Source organism: Photinus pyralis, unplaced genomic scaffold (genome assembly GCF_008802855.1).
Source record: "Photinus pyralis isolate 1611_PpyrPB1 unplaced genomic scaffold, Ppyr1.3 Ppyr1.4_LG4, whole genome shotgun sequence".
NCBI classification, from domain to species: Eukaryota; Metazoa; Arthropoda; class Insecta; order Coleoptera; family Lampyridae; genus Photinus; species Photinus pyralis.
Genome location: NW_022170511.1, coordinates 786444 through 807468, shown reverse-complemented (window position 1 = coordinate 807468; position 21025 = coordinate 786444). Strand labels below are relative to the sequence as shown.

General features: G+C 35.1%; 1 long non-coding RNA gene across 2 annotated transcripts in view; it reads left to right on the top strand.

Moving 5' to 3' along the window:
* LOC116169644 overlaps positions 1 to 21025 on the top strand; it is a 147021-nt gene that overhangs the window by 32636 nt on the left and 93360 nt on the right. For both annotated transcript variants that reach the window (XR_004145021.1, XR_004145022.1), the window contains exon 3: positions 11103 to 11138. This is a non-coding gene — a long non-coding RNA (uncharacterized LOC116169644). The remainder of the gene's footprint in view (positions 1 to 11102; positions 11139 to 21025) is intronic.

Below are 21025 nucleotides of genomic sequence, written 5' to 3'. Positions count from 1 at the left end.
GACTTTTAACCCGAAATCCCAATTCTTAATTTGGAATTTCGGCTCTGATACATTAAAACTGTGATCGTAGAGTCACTTCGTACAAATCGTATAATTTTAGCTAGCTTCTTTTTGACACTATAGGTATATGCGTTTTATACGTAAAGACAAATGTCCTTTTTGAGGAACAGCTTATAGTCTGCAAACGTTATGTACTTATAAAAAACTGGAATCAATTCAATAAAAATTTGCAAATTCAGAGTAGTATTTTCCACCAGATAATGGTGATTCCAATAGGATCTATCTATAATAACTTCGGTTAAAATTTGCAAAATAAAATTGTATTTTAATTTGGACTACCTAATGGGGAATTTCATACTCTTTCAAAAACGATATTTTCACATTTTGCGTAATGGTAAAGGATTTTGAAGAAAGCATAACTAATAGCTAATATACACGTGGAAATGAAGTCTTATTTGGGATTAAAGTTCAAAATTTGCCCTTCTACAGGAAAGTTCTTCTGGCTCTGCCATAAAAGTAGCCCATTCTTGTCTGCTTCACTTTCATATTCAAAAGAGTTGAAGTCCATTGCGTCTCAAAACACAACTTTAGATACAAAATACGAGAAAATGTAAGACTGATGTAGTACAAACTTGGAGTGGCCAATTTTTAATTTCCGGGGAAGTGATTTAGGGGGTAGAATTTTTTTTGAAACACTGTATTTAGTGCAATACTTTATAACTGATTGAGAACCTTATGACAGAACGGGGAGGAGGTGATTTTGAATGACCCTTCTGAAATTGAAGTGACTATCTTTTGAGATCCTCATGGAGCTACGGATACGTATTTTGTAGATTAGAGGATAAGTACAAATTAGCGCAAGAACGACGGGAACAGAAAGAACGCACTCGTGGCTCTTAGAAACGAGAAAAAAAGCAATTAAACCACGGAAAAGTTAGCAATAAGCTCCCAGGTGTACTAATTTAAAACGCGCCTGTTTCGAATTCTGGTTTTACGTGTCAATGTAAATTTTCCCAAACTTCTATTTTTAATTAATTTTTACGGGACGCCGTTTCGATTAATGCGTTTAATTTTGCGAGGCGACTGCTTGTGTATCTTACTAATAAATGTCTTCGTAAATCTGAACGCAAACAAAGTATACTCCTTTACCGCCAAACGCGTGTAAATTGTAATTGAAATGCTGACAGTGAATGAGGTAAGCCCCGTAAAAGGAGCAATATTGTTCGTTTCCAATTAATCGTTAGAAAAAAATTCCTTTGTTAAATCGAACAAAACAAGTCTCAACACGCACAGCCACTTAAAACAATTATTAGGTGTTGTATAACCGAAACAAGCATTAATATCCAAATTTCCAACTTCGTTAGTTGTTAATTCTAGTCTCATTTGTATTTGTGCGAATTGTTAACCATTATTGTTGTGATTATGAGACAAAGTGAGCTTTTTTCTAGTAAGCAAGTGTAAAATTGCAATTATTTGCCTCGAGGCTTTCCAATGCTATGATTATTGATGTGTTCAATTTACTTACCCTAGCAAATTTTTTTTTATTATACCTGAATTACAATCTCCGTTTTAAGCACTCAAATGCGTGCGAAAAAAAGCCTTTAAAACACACGTGCTTTAAAGTTGCTAAGTAATGATACTTCAAATATGACTTTTGAAACTGTCATGAGGTCTTAAAAGCAGCCTTCTTATAATTAATGTACCTCAGGCGGTTTATCGAGGGTTCAGTCCTTACTGTGTAGCTGTACATGTTGCCCAGGAAACTCCCCGCTCCTGCTGCAATGCTTTCTGGGTTTTTGAACACTCTTACAAGATCGGTAAGGTGGGGGTTTCTGGTGAATGCTTTTGCAAACGTCAATTTGTGAGTAAAATGAAGATATAGCAAACGAATTCCCAAGTTAATTAAGGGCTTGGCCTCAATAGATCGCAATAAAAAACATTTTTGATAAAATTCATATCTTTATTCTTTCTATTCTCACGCTTCCCTTCTGAGATATAGGTTAAAAACTGAAAAGGTGCTCTAATAATCATAGAACCTGACAAGCACTAAACGCCATTGGAAGATTTCGAATACTAAATACTTCTAAGGATTATTAAAATTTTTTAAAGACCTTTAAAGATCTCTTTAAGAGTCTTAATAATAATGACCTCTTCAATGCTCTAAACCATTTAAAAGATATGCCTCGAGGCAGGTTCATGGAGGACTTTAAAGCTCTTCAAGGACTTTAAAAGCTCAAAGGCATCCCATACTAAATACTTCTAAGGATTCTTATCGGCACCAGAGTTGTGCACAATTTATATCTACTTGTTTTCTTCTTCATTCCAATATTTTCCTTGGAATCAACTGCATATTTACGTTAAATATACATATTATCAACCTCCTTGCGCCCCGTAGTCAAAATCACAGTAGTTGCAGAATTAATTTGAATCAAACTCATCACTCAAAATGATAGAACAAACTTGAAGGGGAATGAATATATTTTATATTCGGGAAAGAAACGAGAAGGAGACAAATTTAAGCCTGCTCTTGACATAAAGATATCCATAATGTATGACGTAAATCAGGCCACGACTGCGGAACGACCGACGTGTTCAATTATGAAAATCGTCTATCAATCTATAAAAAAAATTGAAAAAGTTAGAGCGGAGCATTATAATTAAATGAAGATTACAAATAAGAATTTGAAGGAAACAGTTTACCCAATCACCGTCATAAATTATATTTCAGTTTTTTTTTAGACAAATGTGTACAAGTCGTGCATTTCAATAAATTTGTCAACTTTTCGTATAAATCAAAGCGTCGTTGACTTCCGCTAGGCTCTCTAACAGTTTGTAAAATGGCAGGCGAAAGTCGGCGCAAAACAAAGCCTCGACAAAAATCTAAAATTTCCCGTGCAGAAGCGCAGCACATTGTGGACTTGATTCATAAGTCTCTTTTGTTACGAACGGTATTATAGAAACACTGCGGTAATGCCGCCGTCCGTGACAATCCCACATTTAATATTGCGCCAAAAATGTACCTGTTGATCAATTTTCATATTTCTTAACTAATTAAGTGAAGTAATTTTGTTAAACCGCCCGTGTAACTGGCAGTTTTCATTTTTGGGATTTAGATGACGGAAAATTTATTGCTGAAATTATTTTTGTTCTTGTAAAAGCTTTTTGGTCATGGCAAATGTTTAGATTACCGAGTACGATACGAAAAACCTGTATAATTTTAAACGTACCACAAGTTACACGGCAGCTTATCGTATATCAAAATTTCGTTTTTATTCGTTTTTAAATGTATGCGGAAACAGTTGTAAAACTATTCGGAAATAAATTCGCAGTTTGTAAAATACATCCCCTTGCAACAAATGGAAACGTTAAAATTGCGGATTTTGTTAGAAGTTGTATTATACGAGCTTAATGCAACCGCAATGAACAGAAATACCACCTCCATCCAGCGCTCTGTGTTGAATTATATCGGTTGTACATGCATACAAACAGGAATATAATTACTGGTGGGGCTGTGAAACTGTAGGCAATCATATCCACAAAATAGGATTAGGATTATCCTTCACACAACAAAGATGGTACACATGCACCAGTTTCTTATCTGTTTACCTACCTTCTATATTCCATTGTAATCCCCATGCTCAATATTTTAAAGGGAACCTACAACCCCCTTTGGCTACACGAAGCAGGCAACAATAAAAACGGGTTAATACCTAACATTTTTTATAGCGCCATAAAATCGAAATTTTACACGTTTTTCACAAATAGGAGCTCGCTTAAATAATTTCAACGTACAAATTTTTAACTTCCACGTAAACTAATTAGCGTGCCTAAAAATCGGCCCAAGCACCACTACATAACTTTTTAATTCGTGTACGTGTAGGCCGAACATTCATAAATAGATTTCGTGCATCCACCACATTAAACTATATTAACTTACAACACAACTCAACCTTCTTATTCTCATAAATATTCACTCGACTTCGAATATTTTTTAACATCAATTTTAATAAAAATGTTTATGAAAACAAAACATTTCATATACGTCACGCGATATCCGATAAATCTTATAATACATTAGGCGAATTAAAACAATAAACTGGGTTATTTTTCTAGTTTTTAGCTAATTATGGGTATTATTTACTTCTTTTTCGTACGGCACAAGAAAAAGATATCAAATCCAGAAATTACTTCCCTAATTAAGTTTTATGCCGGCCTTATTCTTTTGCTGCTTATATTTCGGCGTTCTTTCCCTTCTAAACAATGAACTGTGATTTTTTCATTGTGACGGATGACTTTTGGAAACTTGTTGCAGCTTTTCATAACGTTTGAATGCAGTATTATATTAATCAATTAACGTGAGGGGCAAAATCTAACGCATCAATTTTCTGGATATAGATCAACTAATTTATTGTCTTCGCTTGTAACTGGAGCGCTAGGTACAACGATGCTGCTTTATATTCACATATCGGCAGTCAAACAGAAAAGTTATATTTGGCCCTTTGGGATGCTATTATTGGTTTCTTGACGATAATCGGTATTTGTGATTGGTTATTGTTTCATGGTAGTCCTATCTGAGCACTCTTTGTTTGGCACTGTTGGAAACGAGGTTTAGGTTATTTTTCTGGTGTGCATAAGCATAGGTATCAATTGTTCGGGGGTTTACTGTCCAGGGGTTATCTATCCGGGGTTTATTGTCACCCGGGGGTTTTGTTCGGGCGGTTAATGAATAGGGGTTTTTGGTCTGGGCGTAATTTGCAGTGGGTCCTAGAAGGTATATACGTCAACTGTGCGAAGTTTGAACCGAATCGACCCAAGCGTTTGGCAGTTACAAGGTTCACGGACAGACGAACACCATTGACTCCCTGATAAACCTTTGCTCTATACCGCTTAATAATAATTATAGCTTGTACTTCATTTTATAGAGCTGTTCTGTAAAAGGCAACTAGACAGACAAAACACCCATGACACCTTACCCCTAAAAGCGACTTATACACCACCACAATAGTATATTGAAAGACAAGTGTTACAATGCGACCTATTGTAATACGACTATCTTGTGGCACGTGTGGCGACGCGAAGGGTTCCGAATAAGCTCCCATATTATCCTTAAATTAATCTAAATGAGACTGTAACCTGTGCATCTTTAGAGACATTCTATACCCGATGATGCAAAGCCAAAATCCCTCAGCTCGTCATAATTTTTAGCTCTATGGTTTCCAAGGAAACACTGAACGGAAAACCATGGACTATTGCCTTAAAAATGTTCCAGGATTTTTTTCCCTCTTTGCTAAGTAACCGCGGGAAAATATCACCCTCCATTTTTCTTTTTAATTGAGGGAAAACAAAGATTCCAGCTTTAATTTTCGCCCCTGAAAGCTTTCAATCAGATCGCTATAACTTTTGTAAAAGCAAATATTTTCGACGTCTAATTGCACTTTTTATTTATTTTTGCTTATTATAGGCAGAATATGTTATGTAAATCCCATACGCAAAAAAAATTATTTTTTTGTTGACCTGTGTAATCACTGTCTTTGTACAACTGTTTTCGGCCGAATTGTGACACCGAAATAGAAAAAATTTATTATTAATTTAAATTCGCCAACGCCTTCGAATTTATTACTTATCTTTACTCAGTGTGATTTTGAAAATAGAAATAGAATTTGTACGTTTTCTCAGAATAGCGTAAGCTGGAAATTAATTCCCAAATTTAAAGCATACCTGCGCGTCAACCTATCGCACACCGTAAGCCCAGCTGTTGCTGCCCGAGAATTCATACATTTAGTAAGTTGAAAAATGTAATATTACGTTATCTCAAGAAAACTACTTACGTATAAAAACATGGTTCTGCAAAGACGAAACAACATAGGTCTAATTTACAGCAAAAACTAGTTCATAAAATTAAAAAATCCAATTTTTTCAAATTATTAAAAAAACGCTTGTTAGACCTACGATTCCGCGACAATTCTTTTATTTATGTAACTAAATTTGTATCTGTTATCGTTTCTAAAATGTCTATAGTGGTCCTCCGTATCTCAGAAACTGTATATAGAAAGAACTGTAATTATAAGGCCCTTTAATTTGCATTACATTCTTCATTACACATGATGTATTCATATCGAATAGTAAAAATTACCAAAATTTACTTTTTGTGTTACTTAACACGCATTTCTCTGATTTTATGTATGTATTTAGAAGAAGTGACCGCTACGTACTAATATAACCAGTATTTTGTTACTCTTTGCTACGTCAAAAACATGTGCGGTTGATATTAAAACCATACATATCTACCCATAAACAACTCCAATACATTTGTAAACATACGCTTCATGTTTTAGAAGTAATTTTCAAACAGGGAAGTTCAATTTAGGAGTATGTGGAAACTGATTATATAAAATAAGGTGATTGTTACTAAATGTGTTCAAATCATCCATTAATTAGTGATATAATGCTAATCAATATTATACGCATTCACTTTATTTTTCTAATGATTTGTCCCTTGGCATTAATGTAGTAGGAAAGTGACATGATTACTACAAGAAACAAAATATCGTAGAAATAGCTTCAGTAGTAGTACTTAGCTCTTTTCGTGTAATAACGTCAAATTACGCACTTAGGTATGTGCGGTAAGTACTTTTATTTTAGATGTGATACCTAGGACTAATAGAATATTTAGCACAACTATAGTGTTCAAATACTATGTTTCCGTTCATATGCATATTCCTGCATATTTATTGTTGTCTTTGTGGATAGCTTTATGTGAAATATAAAACTTGTATTACTCCAACATTTTCTATCGAATTCTTTTTTCATGGTTAATTAAGATCGCTGTACCCCGGCACGGGCCTTTTGTGCGTCAAGATTAATGGTTGTATAAAATTTCTGGATTTGACAACATAATGCTAAGAAGTAAGCTTTGCGATCATGATCGAATTTCGCCATAATTGTATATTTATTAACAGATTACACGTACTAACAAAAATTATTAATTTATTATTAATTCGTTCCACACAAAACCACAGAATAGGCAAAGGATTACAAAATGGGCACAATTTATGCGTTCGTCATTCTTTACAATGGCTTAAGTTAAAAATTCCGTGCTTGATAATGGATCTATCTGGTTGTAAAGGAAGAATCAATTCAGAAATCGACTGACAATTGTAAGCACTACTATTAGTGTAAAACAAGAAACGTCCCACGATGACATTTGAGAGTCGCTCAAAAGCAGAAGTAAAACCAGGAGACTTGTATTTCACTCTCAGAAAAAATACTCTGTATGAACTCATCGCGTCTTCTACCAAAGCGATCTGCGATTGTGCGGATGCGATAAACACAGCACCACTCCATACCATCCCTAACCAACTCATATTTTCGCGTACGAGAAAATCAAATCGGAAACAAGAACAAGAACCAGAAACGTCTAGCTTTAGACTACTTTTCCTAGTTACCGGTTCATTAGAAAAACTCCGATAACTTATTTCCGGACATTAATTAAGACAAACAATGAGTTAAAAATGGAAATAGATGACAATAGTGCCAGGAAAAAGTTTTAATTGGAGTAGTCGAAGTGTTTGCGACCAATTCTAGAGAATCACAAAATACTTTGCATTAATTTACATACTTCCCTCTAAAAGTTACTTCCTGCAGCTTTTCGGTCATTGTTAAGCAAACACAATTACTGAATGTCACCTCAAGGAAAGTCCCCATAATGAACGGTCATCAATATACTCCGTCGTTCCAACAATGCACATTCTGTCAAGCATGACTCCCGCTATTAAGGTTAGGTTGAAAGCGCGCTACAAACAAAGGTGGCAAAAGTAACAGAAACTTCCGCCAAGCTATAAATATAGAGCCATACGTATTATTGAATACATTCCATTACCTTCATTTTTGAGACACGCGCGTAATTTATTCCAGTAAAGGAGTGTTTTCGTAAGGGGCTGTAAAAATGAAGCTTATACGCGAACTATTAATAACATCCAATAATTAGAGAGATGTTTACTTTAACATTGAGTTAGTCAAATTGCTATGCAAACAACGCGGAACTTATTTTAGATCATTAATAAAACGGTGAAACACTGAGTTCCACACCCTTCGGTTTATGGAAATAGTTTACTTTAGTTTTTGTAAAAGGAAAAATCGCTGAAGGGCAAAGGGGATAAGGAACACTGTGTTTACTGTAATACCATGTGAAAGGGAAATGTTATTTGTAAATAAAAACATTGCATAACATTTCTGCGTATAGCTGCTACCGTTTCTTGTTGACGTACCAACAAACAAACGTTCAGAGAAACCTAGTAGGTAATTAATAACATTCAGATCTTAAACTTGGAGTTACTGTAGTCTAGAAACTCTTTCCTGGGAAAGTGGGAACATACCAGAAATATATGAATATGGAAGTGCAACCATTTTAGCTCAAATTGAAACTGGTTCTACTCCCCCTGCGCCTTTACTTGATAACAACTGTATTGTCTACTATCTAAATGCTTCCCAGAATTTAGTATTAGTTAGAACTAAAATAGGACAATATGTTACTACAAGGCTGTCGTTGACGTAGGTTAAATGTGGGTGTGATTTGAACTAGCTGAATATTTTATTGGGTTTCAAGATTGTATACGGGAGTTTCAGTTACTTTGAACTACCGTTGGGAAAACCTCTGTTGACAGAATTTATTTTTAAAGAAACATATCGTTTGCAAACGGTAGCGCAAGCAAAATTCTCAATTTGAAAATAATGATCATAAATTTTATATGAATATTAAGGTAGGCGGGTTGCGTTCGAGATGAACTTTCTTGTATCATTAATCAACTGAAATATTGAATATTAATTACGCGACATCTAGACGCCTGTACTTCAAAAATTTAAATTATCGACGTATGCCTCCATAATTAATGTTAATAGATGGTTTTAATGAGACATTGTTACAAGATATCTATTCTTGAGGTTGGAGTACCCATACCAAATACTCAATTTCTGGATATACATAATTTCGTGCTTGAGCTATTGAAATATATAAAGGGGGGCTGGATACAGAATTGGGGGGGCTGCAGCCCTCCCTAAAAAGGCCTAGCTACACCACTGGAACTGACCCGGTAGATAGATTCTTGAAGCCACCGATCGAAGTGCTGGTGTTGCAGCAAAATTGGTCGAACACACTTCATCCAAAGTTCTCGGCTGTGTAACTTCTTTATTATATACTGATCCCGTGTTCTGTAACTTAAGTACCAATTCTATGAAATACTTTTATGGTTGATATTCTTATGAGGATGCGTTTCACTGAATGCTACTCGCAGATCGGTTTTTAGATCCATAAGAAAGGTGTGTCCCATTGCGCTAAAAGCGCAAGTGGAGACGATATAACATTTTGTGCGGTATCGTATCATATTACACATATAGGAAAATTGAATGTTTAAATTCTTCAATAAACTTAGTCGAGCTGTTCGATCAGCAAGAAAGCCCGAAACGAGCAGCTCGACTCGACTCCAAAAAGTAATAAGCCGGCTCAATGCTCGCCTCGAAAGTTCGGGTCGTTATCGAGTCGAGATTTCGAGCCGAGTCGAATTTAACTCGAGGTCGTGTCCATCCCTAAGACAACTATGCGAGTTGTGGACGGAGATTTTTAGACGTTTTTTTTTTGAACCGAGATATTCACATTTTAATAAAGTTATTCGTCGAGTAAAGTCCATGGATACAATTATTGACCTAATTGTTGCTAAGAAATTAATTTGGCAAATAAATTTATTAGGAAGTGGATATTTCGGCCCTTAGAACTTTTAATTGTTTACTAGGCAACGTTTTTCTGCTGCCCTTCAAAATCTGAAAACAAATATACAACGTTGATCGGTATTGAATTGAAAAAGGCACATAGACGGAATTGAAATGCTTCTCACAAGAGAGGAATGATTAAAAAAAAGCCTCAGTAGTGATATTGCGTTTATCTTTTAAGGGATACTGCGCAATTCACACAATTACTATAGGGCGGAAATGTTTTCTTTTCAAATTGTGTTTCCGTTTATTTTTGAAGAGGAAGTTCAATGAATCTCAGGAAGAATTAACGAAGTTTGAGAACTATAAAAATCGTTAACGAATTTAAATGCAAAGTATTTGTTATAAAGAAACGTACAAACTAAAAACAAAAGTAAGTACTAGTCCTTCCTCTGCAATTTAGTTCTGTTTATGATTTCTATAGTCCCATTACCCAATATACACGAGGTTTCCTACCTTTTCTTTATTTTTGTTTAAGTTATTTATAATCTGCGTTGATTGGTTTGGGGGAAAGACAGCCTTCCTGAAAAACGAACTCAAACATAATTTTTTCTGTGCCATTGAATATCATAGTCCCCCTTGATTTAGATTTTCAAAAACAAACAGTCAAACGCGGTTTTTCTTCAATTCTGTTTTAATTTGCGCATTTACCCCCATTTTGAATGGTATGCAGTAAAATACTTTTTTCAATGTTATATTATATACGTTTAACGAACTGATAGTCCGTATTTTAGTTATAGTCGACGAAATGATCATTGACATGCTATTGGGAAAAATGAAAGTGAATTGGGTTTTGGTTATTCGGCGAAATCTGATTATAAATTTATTGGCACTCCCATTTGAAGAGCTTCCATCAAACGATTTGGTATTACCACATGGATTCAGTGTAAATGATCTACATAATTCCTCCCATAAATATTCAATCCCTCAAACGCACGATAGAAAGCCTATAAATTAGGAGGTACTTACGTAAAAGTGTAATTTACCAACGCTTTTCCCGTCACGAAATTAATAACGAATGTCGTGCCACCAGGGAACTACGTATTAGACAGTGTAACATACCGCTGCACAAGTTTATTACCATAATACACAATTTATAAAAAATTGACTGCACGAATGAAGGCAATAAATAATATAATTACGGAATCGCAACTTTTTCGAAATTAATCCTGAACATAAATTTCCTGGACTCATTTTTGTGGAGTTTGAAAACTTGAAAGACTTATTTACAACTTAAATTTAATTAAAAAACAATTTGATCGAGGAAGTAGCGAAAAACACTTCTTCCGAAGAAAATTTATTTTAAGATTGGCTAGTAATTAATTTCCTTTACGTTTCAGGTTAATTTCGCACTTCTCTGCAAGGCAACGCCATAGGTAGGTAAGTAATTAAACACGTTTTTTACTTATCAATTTATTTGTTTAGCCTGCTGACTGTTGAATTTAGAATGACAACGTTACGGTATTGATTTTTAATGGTCGATGAACGAAATTTATATCTGACGCAAAATTATACTGGTACCTACTTTACACGTGAGCATCTATTAAAATTTTCCCTGTGTCATTCCCTACAAAGTTCCTAACCCATTTAAAGTTTTATAAAATAAAATATCAAAGTTTGCCCGGCAATAAAATAAGTTGTTTTATGCTAGTTGGAAGCAGTCTCGTGACACTTCGAGATTAGTGGCAAACACACTACGAAAGGTAGACCTTAATTATTTCCCTTAAGGCACTTATCTACTTTTAAACTTTCACCATTCAATTCATCATGTCATATCGAATTGTAATTACTTCTTGTTTCAAGTTTACACAACGTGGTACTCTCTTTTGTGTCGTAGTTGTTTTAGGAAAACGCTTCCGTTATGAATTTCTAGGGGTGCCGCAATTTAGAACAGATTCTGAAGTAGATATTAATAACATTTTAATTATTACGGTTGAAATGTTGTCAAATTGAAAATAAAGTTAAATTTAAGGCGAACGCCCTATATCTGATGAATTTTATATTCGAGAAGGGTATTAAACGACTGATATTCCTGATACTTGGGTATATCCTCATCTTCTTTATTACAAATTTTCATTAGCAAAGGTTGCAAAATTCAGCAGGCCTATATAATTTTGGATCGGATGAATGGACCGAAATTGTTCTTAAATCTAAATATAGATTTAAGATATCTATGATACGTTAGTAATTCTTATTTTTATATTAGGTGTTTACTGATTGGTTATGGCCTGTACTAGGTTCACATCAATTTTCCATATAGATCGTTAAAACGAAGTATCCTTAGTGTTGGGGAGTTACCGCCATTTATATCGATAGACGATAACGATTAATTTTATATAACATAAGGTTGCGAACGATAGAACGTTTCTCACGCGAGTGATGGCATTATAATGATACAGACAGATGGTTAAAGGAATGACACGAACTATAAACGGTGTGTGACGTAGGTATACTTCTCAAAAGTATTTAAGTCAGAAATGTTTAAATCCAATTTTATTCGTTTTCGGTCCTTGGATGCTTTTTGCTTTCCAAGAATTTTCTTTAATTTGGGGGCTTCTAGTATTCTCTTATTCTCCAAGATTAAAATTTTGCTCTTTTTCATGTTCTAATTTTAAACCTTTCGTTTAATTTTAATATTCATTGGTATAATTCCGGAAATTACAATTCTCTCTCTACATCCCCACATATCCGGTTCCCTTCTTTAAAGCATCAATCCATTTGCCTTTTCTTCTTCCCCGCTTCCCTCCACCTTCCGCCTCCAACGATCCCTCCAATACATCTTTCAACATTCCATTACCCCCCCTCAACACGTGGCCCAGTGTCTATTTCTAATATTGCTTGACAGTTGTCTTTCATCCACTGCTCTTCTTCATACTTCCTCAATTCTAACCTTATCACTCCATTTTCCTGTTAACACCCTCCAGCCACCCTCTGAATAAAGTTGATTATAGACAACATCCCTGCCTAACTTCTCTTCCCATTCCAAACCATTTAGTCATGTTTTTCGTATTTTATACAATCGAATGCCTTTCCCAGATCTACTAGACACAGACCTACAGTTTTTCCTTGTTCTATATATTTTTCTCAAATTCTTTTAACTACTGCAATTGCATCCCTGCGCTTTCCATTATCCTCGTCAACCTCCTATCCAACACCCGCAACAAAATCCTAGCAGTATAAGCTGTAACCCCGATGGTTTTGTGTACTGATGGTTCTGTGTTCCTCGCATTTCTTAGTTCCCTTCTTTTTCTGAAGTAGTATCAAACGGTTCTAAGAAAGTCTTTGAGCGAGATTCCATTCTCGTAAATCTCATTACACAAATTTCAGTTTCCACATTGCTTCTTCCTCTGAATCTTCTTTAAACTCTTTATTAACTCTACTGGTATCCCGTCTATCCCATCAGCCTTACCATTCTTCACATCTCTTTAGCCGCCTTTATTTCTGACATGAAAATATTCCCACCCTTACCTTTGTCTGATACTTTCGATTCTTCCTGTATGTTTATTCGTTCAGGTTTCTCATTTCCTTTGTATAACGTTTCCAAATTTTCTTTTAATGTATTCAGTACTTGGTTATCCGTCCTCGCTTTCGATGCCAATAGCTATCTTACTTTGAGTTTTTCCTTTATCCCACACCATGTTTCTTCTGTTGTTGAACACGATGTCGTGCCTTCCTATTCGATCGAACTCTTCTATCTTCTTGCATTCATTTAGCAGCCATCGCTCCCTCATTTGCCTTTTGTCTATTATATATGTATGCAACCTTATAACCTAAATTAAGACCAGTCTAAGCTATTGCTAGCTTCTTGAACTGAGGAAATGGGCTTTTGTATCAGGCGTGGATAATTTTTTAATTTCTCCCTAAATATTGGTGTTATATTTTACTCCAGTACCACAGGATTTTTTTCTGTAAACACTGAAATAGTGGAAATCACCACACAAACTATCGAATCTTTGTCGTTTTTGTCTTTTGATCTTTTTGAAGGATGTCAATTAGAATTTTGGTTTTTCTAAAACTAATTTCATTCTTCCAATTATCATTTCTGGTTCCTTTGTATTTGTTTTGCTAATTTGAGCATATTGACGAAGCATTTCCTACATAATGAAGACTACAAATGATTTGAAATATTATATGATAATTGTTCATCTCGGTCGGCAGTGCCCGTAAAAACGGGGAACATAAATATTTCAATAACTTGCCCGACTGCCCAAGTTTAAACATTATCCATTTCTCTACCCTCATTTTGAATTCAAATACATGCGATGAGACATCTTGCTTTATCTGCGGTTAAACGTTTTACAGCGAAAGTGTAAATTATTAACATTTTTTTTCTTACTTTTACTACACTTCTAAATTGCGGACTCTCCTTTGACAATTTCATGCATAATTTCTTTTGGCATTTGATCGCCGACTTTTACGCCTTGGCAATTCAGCTCATAAACGTGATGAGTAGACCGCACTTTGCATTTATTAACGTACCAAGCCGAAGATGAAAGGAAAATGTATTTAAGTTAACTGCCAGATTTCGTAAAATCAAAATAGTAATATATAACCATAAGATGCAAGCGTCTAAATTACTTTGAACGTTTCATTTTCGGTAATAAAACGTCAAAAGCTATTTTTAACAGCATAGGGTTAACGTTAATTAAAACTTAAAACCTCCCACTAAAACGTATTAAAGTACATGTTAATTAAAGGGCCATAAGTGATATGGAGGACCATCTAAATATATAGACAATTTAAGTGCCGCAATTATTTCAATTGGTACTACCATTAAGCACGCGCGTGCTCATAATTGCGTAATTCCAATTTCGCTAATAAATGAATTTTACCTGTCAAGTACAAATTTTCAAGCTGTACGCCCCCGAGACTCGAGTAAACAATATAATAAAAGTGGCCCATTTTATTTGACGGATAAGTAGCTTACGTTTTTGCTGACTGCAAGCGTTTCCTCGCCGAATTTCTCTCTACCTTATTATCCAAATGTCGGCATAAATTAATAAATTCCTTTTTTATTTTACTCTGCGCTCTTTTTAAATGGATCTCACTCACACGGTGAGAACGGCAAAATATGCGAGTGCTTATCGTCGGAGTAATTTCGAAAGACGTCGTCGGAAAAATGAATGACTATAATGTTATCCTGGTGGGAGTCAACCTAATTTTTAAGCTGAAGGCTTACAAACACATTGTAATTTGTAAAATTACCACCTTTATGTTGTGCCGTTCAACGTTTGTTAAAAAAACAAACTGTTTCAGCGTATTAATAGGATGTTATGCTAGCCGGTTACACTTCTTACAGCACAAATTTCGACACTCTGGGTAGGCTTCTATAGGGGTGTTAATAGCAAGTCGTTACACCCGAAAACGGCAGTTAGAACAAACTACTTTTCTTAGTATTAATCAATCAATCAATCAATTACCAAAAAAATTAGTAAAACCTGAAAGCAATCAAAAGAAAACCTTCCAAGCCGCAGGGCTCAGTGAATAATTAGTTGAATAATGCCTGAGGGACCTTGTTCTACTTGTAATCTGCTTCTACACGAGGAACGGTACTTAATTGACCGGCCGCTTCATCAGGAAGTGGTGGTCTTCAACAATATTTGGGTTTTAAACTCAATCATTATTTATCTGAGATGGCAAAGATACCGAATAGATACTGCAGTTCACAAATTACTTGAAAGTAATGTCATATAACCCTGAAGGTTTTTTTGTATATCAACAAAATTTTATTTCATGGTGTCTGTCATGCTATCTTAAAACATAGGCGTTGCATTTGAAAAACAAAAGTTGCATCGATTTCCGGCTAAACCGGAAGTGACGCCGGAAGTTTGAATATGCAATCAGATAGATCGTAATGTCACATATAAAATTATATTTAACAAATTTTTCGTATTTCGCCAAATTAAAGAGATATTGAGGTGACCGTATTATTAAACAAAACAAAAAAATTTTTGATTTTTTTACAGCATGATCTTCAATTTTATTGTGCAACGTTTCCTTAACTTAACCATCTCTGTTTCTATGGTTTCCGAGATCCCCCTAGTAGACATCCAGGTAGACATCCTTATCTTGGGCACAGTGTATATCGTTGTAATTTAAAAATAAATAATAAAAACAACAGAAAATGGACGATTTCAGTCTCAAGATGTTTTAGAGTTTTGGGTAACGGCGTTGTTGGAATTTGTAAAGTGTTCTATAATCTGTTAGAACCTACAAAGACTTCAAGGGGATTTCAAGCACGAAAATTTCAACGATGAGCATTAGAGTTTTTACGAACCAATTGAGATCTTTTAAGAAGTCCTTAAATAGCATTTAATCAAGGCGCTCTTGAGAATATTTTGCAAGATGAGATCTCTTAGGAGTGTTTATGGGTTCTCGTAACAAGGTCCGCAACAAACAAGCAAGTGAAAAATTAGTTTTTCAAGAGCATTTTAAGATGTTCTTTAGGATTTTAGAGCGTATACAGTCAAGAGTGTTTAAACGTTCACGAAAAAAAGGTTTTCAAGAACTTGAGATGTTTTGTTACATGACATAGTCTTCAATGACTTTTAAGAATTACCAAGAGGCTCTAAAAACTTCCGTCTTTTAATACCGGGCAAAAGGCTTCAAGAATCTAGACTTTACACGAGTCTTCAATAGTCTCGAAATCCATAATAGTCTTGTCGAGTGTTTTAGGCTCTTTTGAACTGTATAAGCGTATCCGGGAGTGTGGAATAAGAGTTTTCAGCGGTGTCTTCTACAGTCTTTGGGGCGCAATTACTGATGTAGTAACGAGGAAATGGGATATTACATTACGAGCATTGAAAGTGCTAAATTTCACACAAGTAGTGCAAACGGTCGCCCTCCAAAGAGTTATGTACTTACTTAACCTTCCTATAATTCTAACTTAAAGACCAAGTGATATTCACAATGGGCAATATCTACATATACAAATGGAAATACATACCGTCATCTGACAGGGACCTTACTATGTGTATGTTACAGCGTTGATTGTTACAGTACTAAGTGGAAAGCGAAAAACACGTGTGCTTTTTGTTGCAATCCTTCCATCGAATAACGGCAGCTTTGTCCTTAGAAACTGGTTGGCATTAAAAGAATTAATATTAAGCCCTCCCATAGCAAATTAAGTGCACTAAACAAATTAGTAAAGAATGATGCGCCAATCGTACATGGCTTAATTATTCGATTTTACTCGGGACTGATAAGTCAACCGAAAACAGAGATCGCCGTCTTTTTCATGTCCAAGTCAATCCATTATAGCTTTTAAATTGGAACAAACCCGAAATTACCGCTAAGTCCCGAAAATCAACTTAGCCCTGTTCCAGAAAGCTACACTAAACTCGGACGTTAGCGATATATAACAGATAAATATCAGGGATATTCGGGATCGCAAGGGACTTTGGGGATGAGCGGTTTAGGCCATGTACTTCGGAACCACTTTAATCCACACTTCATGGTATTATTGTTTCGCATCGTCCTGTTATCGAATCGTCAACCTTCCACCCACTGGATATCTTACAGTCCTTTCGTTATCTCGCCTTTAGAAAGCCACCCGGAGACCTTACAACTTAATTGGTTCCTTAAAAATCCCTCGATTTAGAATAGCGTCACGCCGCGCAGATAATAATCTAAATTTCTAATCTATTTTGCAAATTAGGTCACTTTGTCTTCCATTCGGAAAAAACGCGCTCCTTATCCCTAGCTTTATCGCGCTGATATGCGACGATGGTAATAAATGTTTACTCCTAATTAAAAAGGAACTTTCAAGCGCGAGGGTGTTGAATTTCCAACGCAACATAAAACTAACCTAACTGCACAGCAATTTCGAACTTTTAAAATGAAATAAATTGTTATTCCGAATTTAAAAGAGGAAATCCCGCACGTATAATTTAGTTACATTAATTACCGAACATGTAATTGGTTTAATTTTTATCTTGGCTGTTGGATAATTTCATTAAAGGAAAATGAAGGAAAGGGCATTGTAATTAAATGTGAAATCATGTATGAAAAGGATTTTATTTTTATTTGGGCGTGTAATAAAAAGTTTTGCAAAATAGGATGTGGGCTTTAAATTCCAATTTTTTTAAAATTGTAAACAAACAATTAAAGGGGAATTTATATGTGTATGCTTTTAATTTCACCGTAAATGCTGAAGTTAATGTGAAATCAGTTTCAAAGCGGTATAAACCAAGCATTTGGAAGATTTTATTAGCGTCCCAATGTAATATAAATGTTGCTGAATTAAAACAGGATTTCGCTGAAAGTTGTTTCTAGGAAAATAAAAACTATTTAAACCTCTAAACGAAACAATACGGTACGATCGTCACTTGATGCGAAACCGTTGCCTTTTCTGCTTGAATGAAAAACTCGCAACTGTACACCCATGTACGATATACCTATGAAACCATAAACATTTCCAATGTTAAATGTTGTTGTTTTATTGATTCATTAAATACAAAACTCTAGCCGTGCATGATCTACAGCTACGCTGTAAATCCAAAGGAATGTTAAATGACTCCTTATCATTCTATTGGATTTTCAATGAATACAGGGTAGACGCTCATTTTTTTGAACCATTGAACTCCTTGAAACAGGATGGGTTTGGTTGTTCATTTTTCGAAATGGACGTAATTCGAGAAAATTTGTGTAGAACGTTCTCTAGTGCTCAAACACATCATATATCCCGGAAAGAATGCGCCACATCCGCCTTCTTATCGTCGATGACTAATCTTTCATGGCACCTCTATGTCTATCGGGATTTCCAGAATACTCCCTACACTGCCCCCCCCCCCCTTAAAAATGTTGTGTCTCGCAACGTGAACGACCGTTGTAGCGGAGACACAGCCCAGGCAACTCTTGTTTTACAACGCGACCTTGGTGGAAGTACTTGCACGACGACTCTCTCGTGCATTTTCTATTCTTGAAGAAAAATCAATCCACCGCTTTACAAAACGGTTGCGGGGTTTCTCTGCAGTTAAAGCAAAAGATCAATACTTTCACCTCAGTGTCCTGAACTACCACCTTCAGCATGTTGGGCACGAGGCGCCAGTCTAACCTATCAAGAGCGCATCCGATATTCGATGAACTTATAATTGCCGCTTTAAGTGCTTTAGGGCATTTCAAAAATCCTAGTAACTATAATACCGGTTTTTTGTTACGAGATCATAAAGGAAGCGCCTCTTCCCCTGTAGGAAACACACTCTGGCAAGGTCGCGACGTTGAAGGCAAATTTTTCTTAAGCGCCCAAACCGGAACCTGAACTCTACGGTAATACCTCGCGCAATCATAATCATAATTATTTATTGTATTGTATTGTATTGTATTTATTTAGCATAATATGTGGTTATAGATATAATGAAAAAATTGGCAACAATCACATAAGCCAAGGCTCGTGCGTGATGAGTCATCGAGTATGTACGCTAATACAAAAAAAAGAACAAAACAAAAATATAGAACCACATAAGGGCTAGAAACAGATTCACATTAGCTTGGAGTAAAAATCCAATTCTACTCCTAATAGCCAATCCTTAAAACGTTTCTTAAAAGCATGTAGGGTGGTATTGTGTATTGTGGTTGACATAAAGCACTTACACTTGTCAAATATTACATTTCAAGCGATATAATTATGTGAAATTGCATGATAAATATGCAGTGCATCTTGTTCCCCATATTTGTGCTCCAGTTGTGAACAGTGTGCACAATCCGCAGGATATGGTCTTCTAGATCTAGATAAAGCATCGGAATTAGGAAGGTTTCGTCCCACGCGGTGTTCTGTAACAATGTATTACCAGTCTTTCAACCATATGGCCACTTGGCCTTCTGGACTCTTAAATTCCAATGCGGCATGGCCGGTCCTAACGAGATGCTTCTGGCCATACATATACTTATGGAAATGCGTGTTGGCTTAAAATTGATTAATTTATAACAGTAATTATTATTTCTCACTTGCAATTTATAACATAACACAAGCGCATCAATGTTGGAACTGACTCGAAACACAATTCGATTTGCTTATGTAGCAAAGAAAAATCTTTCTAGAAAGTTCTCGAGTGCTCAAGAAGTGTAGTCATTCGCCTTGATGCAGAAATTTTATTTTATGCTTATTTTTTAGTCTAATGAGACCAATACACGAATTAAAGTGAATGTAAATTTATTGCACGATTCCATAAACGCGTGCGTATTTAAGCATTATTTGTTTTGCAGCATACTTTTGCTGAAATTGACGTTTTTTCTAAATGTCAGTGCATCTAGTTAATTTCTAGTTAATTACTTTTAGCTAGTAAGTCAAGATTTGCCGGAATTTACGACAAATTTTTATTAAAATTATTTATTATTAGTTTTTTCGTAGGAGCAACTATCTGCCATGTAAATGATGATTTACGAATTGAGCTCTCATCAAAACTTGCAATCTTAAAATTGGTAAAATTTGGTCAGGTGGACAAACTAAACTAAGATTTTATCTTTTCAGCCATGGTTGAATTCTTTACCCTATATTTAGGAGTATTTTGAGTTCAATATTTATTGATCCCACTTTTCAATGTGCGTTGAAGTTTTTGAACATTTCGAAAATTAACGTAACATTAACGTGCATTGTAAATGGAGACAAATAATAAATAAATAAATAAAAGACAACACAATCAATTCTACGCCAGAACAAAGCACTGTATTTTATAACTGACCGACTGGATGTACTTGTACAAAAGCGATGCAACAAATAATGTAACATTTTAAGTTAAATTTATTGGTCATCGTAATCCTATAAGTCTTAACCATAACATAACTTATCACTACTGTGCACTTAGATACGTGTATGTAAACTTATAGTACACCATACAATTTTCGAATGTATTAGATTTAACAATGCACTGCAATCCGCCTTGTACGAACACTAACGGTAAAATAATACTGTATAATTACTTCAGTAGTGAAACTAATTTATTCCATTGAATAAGCTGTATGCTGTATTGTGTATTTGTATTCAGATCTACATATGTCTTTAAGTTCGTTGTATTCGTTTTGACCAACTTGCTAACGCCTGAAGCTGGGGAAGGTTGATGGTCTGTTTGTTAACAACATATTTTAACTTTTCTTCTTAATACTAAATAATTATAATTGAATTCCATGATGAACAGTTAATTGTCAAAAAAGACATCTACAACTTGAATTGCACACTTTTATACAATGAATGAACGAAATCTTAGAGAAGAGCGTTCTTAAATTCTGATGTGAGAGCTTTCTTAGACTTACAATTTCTGATATAAAT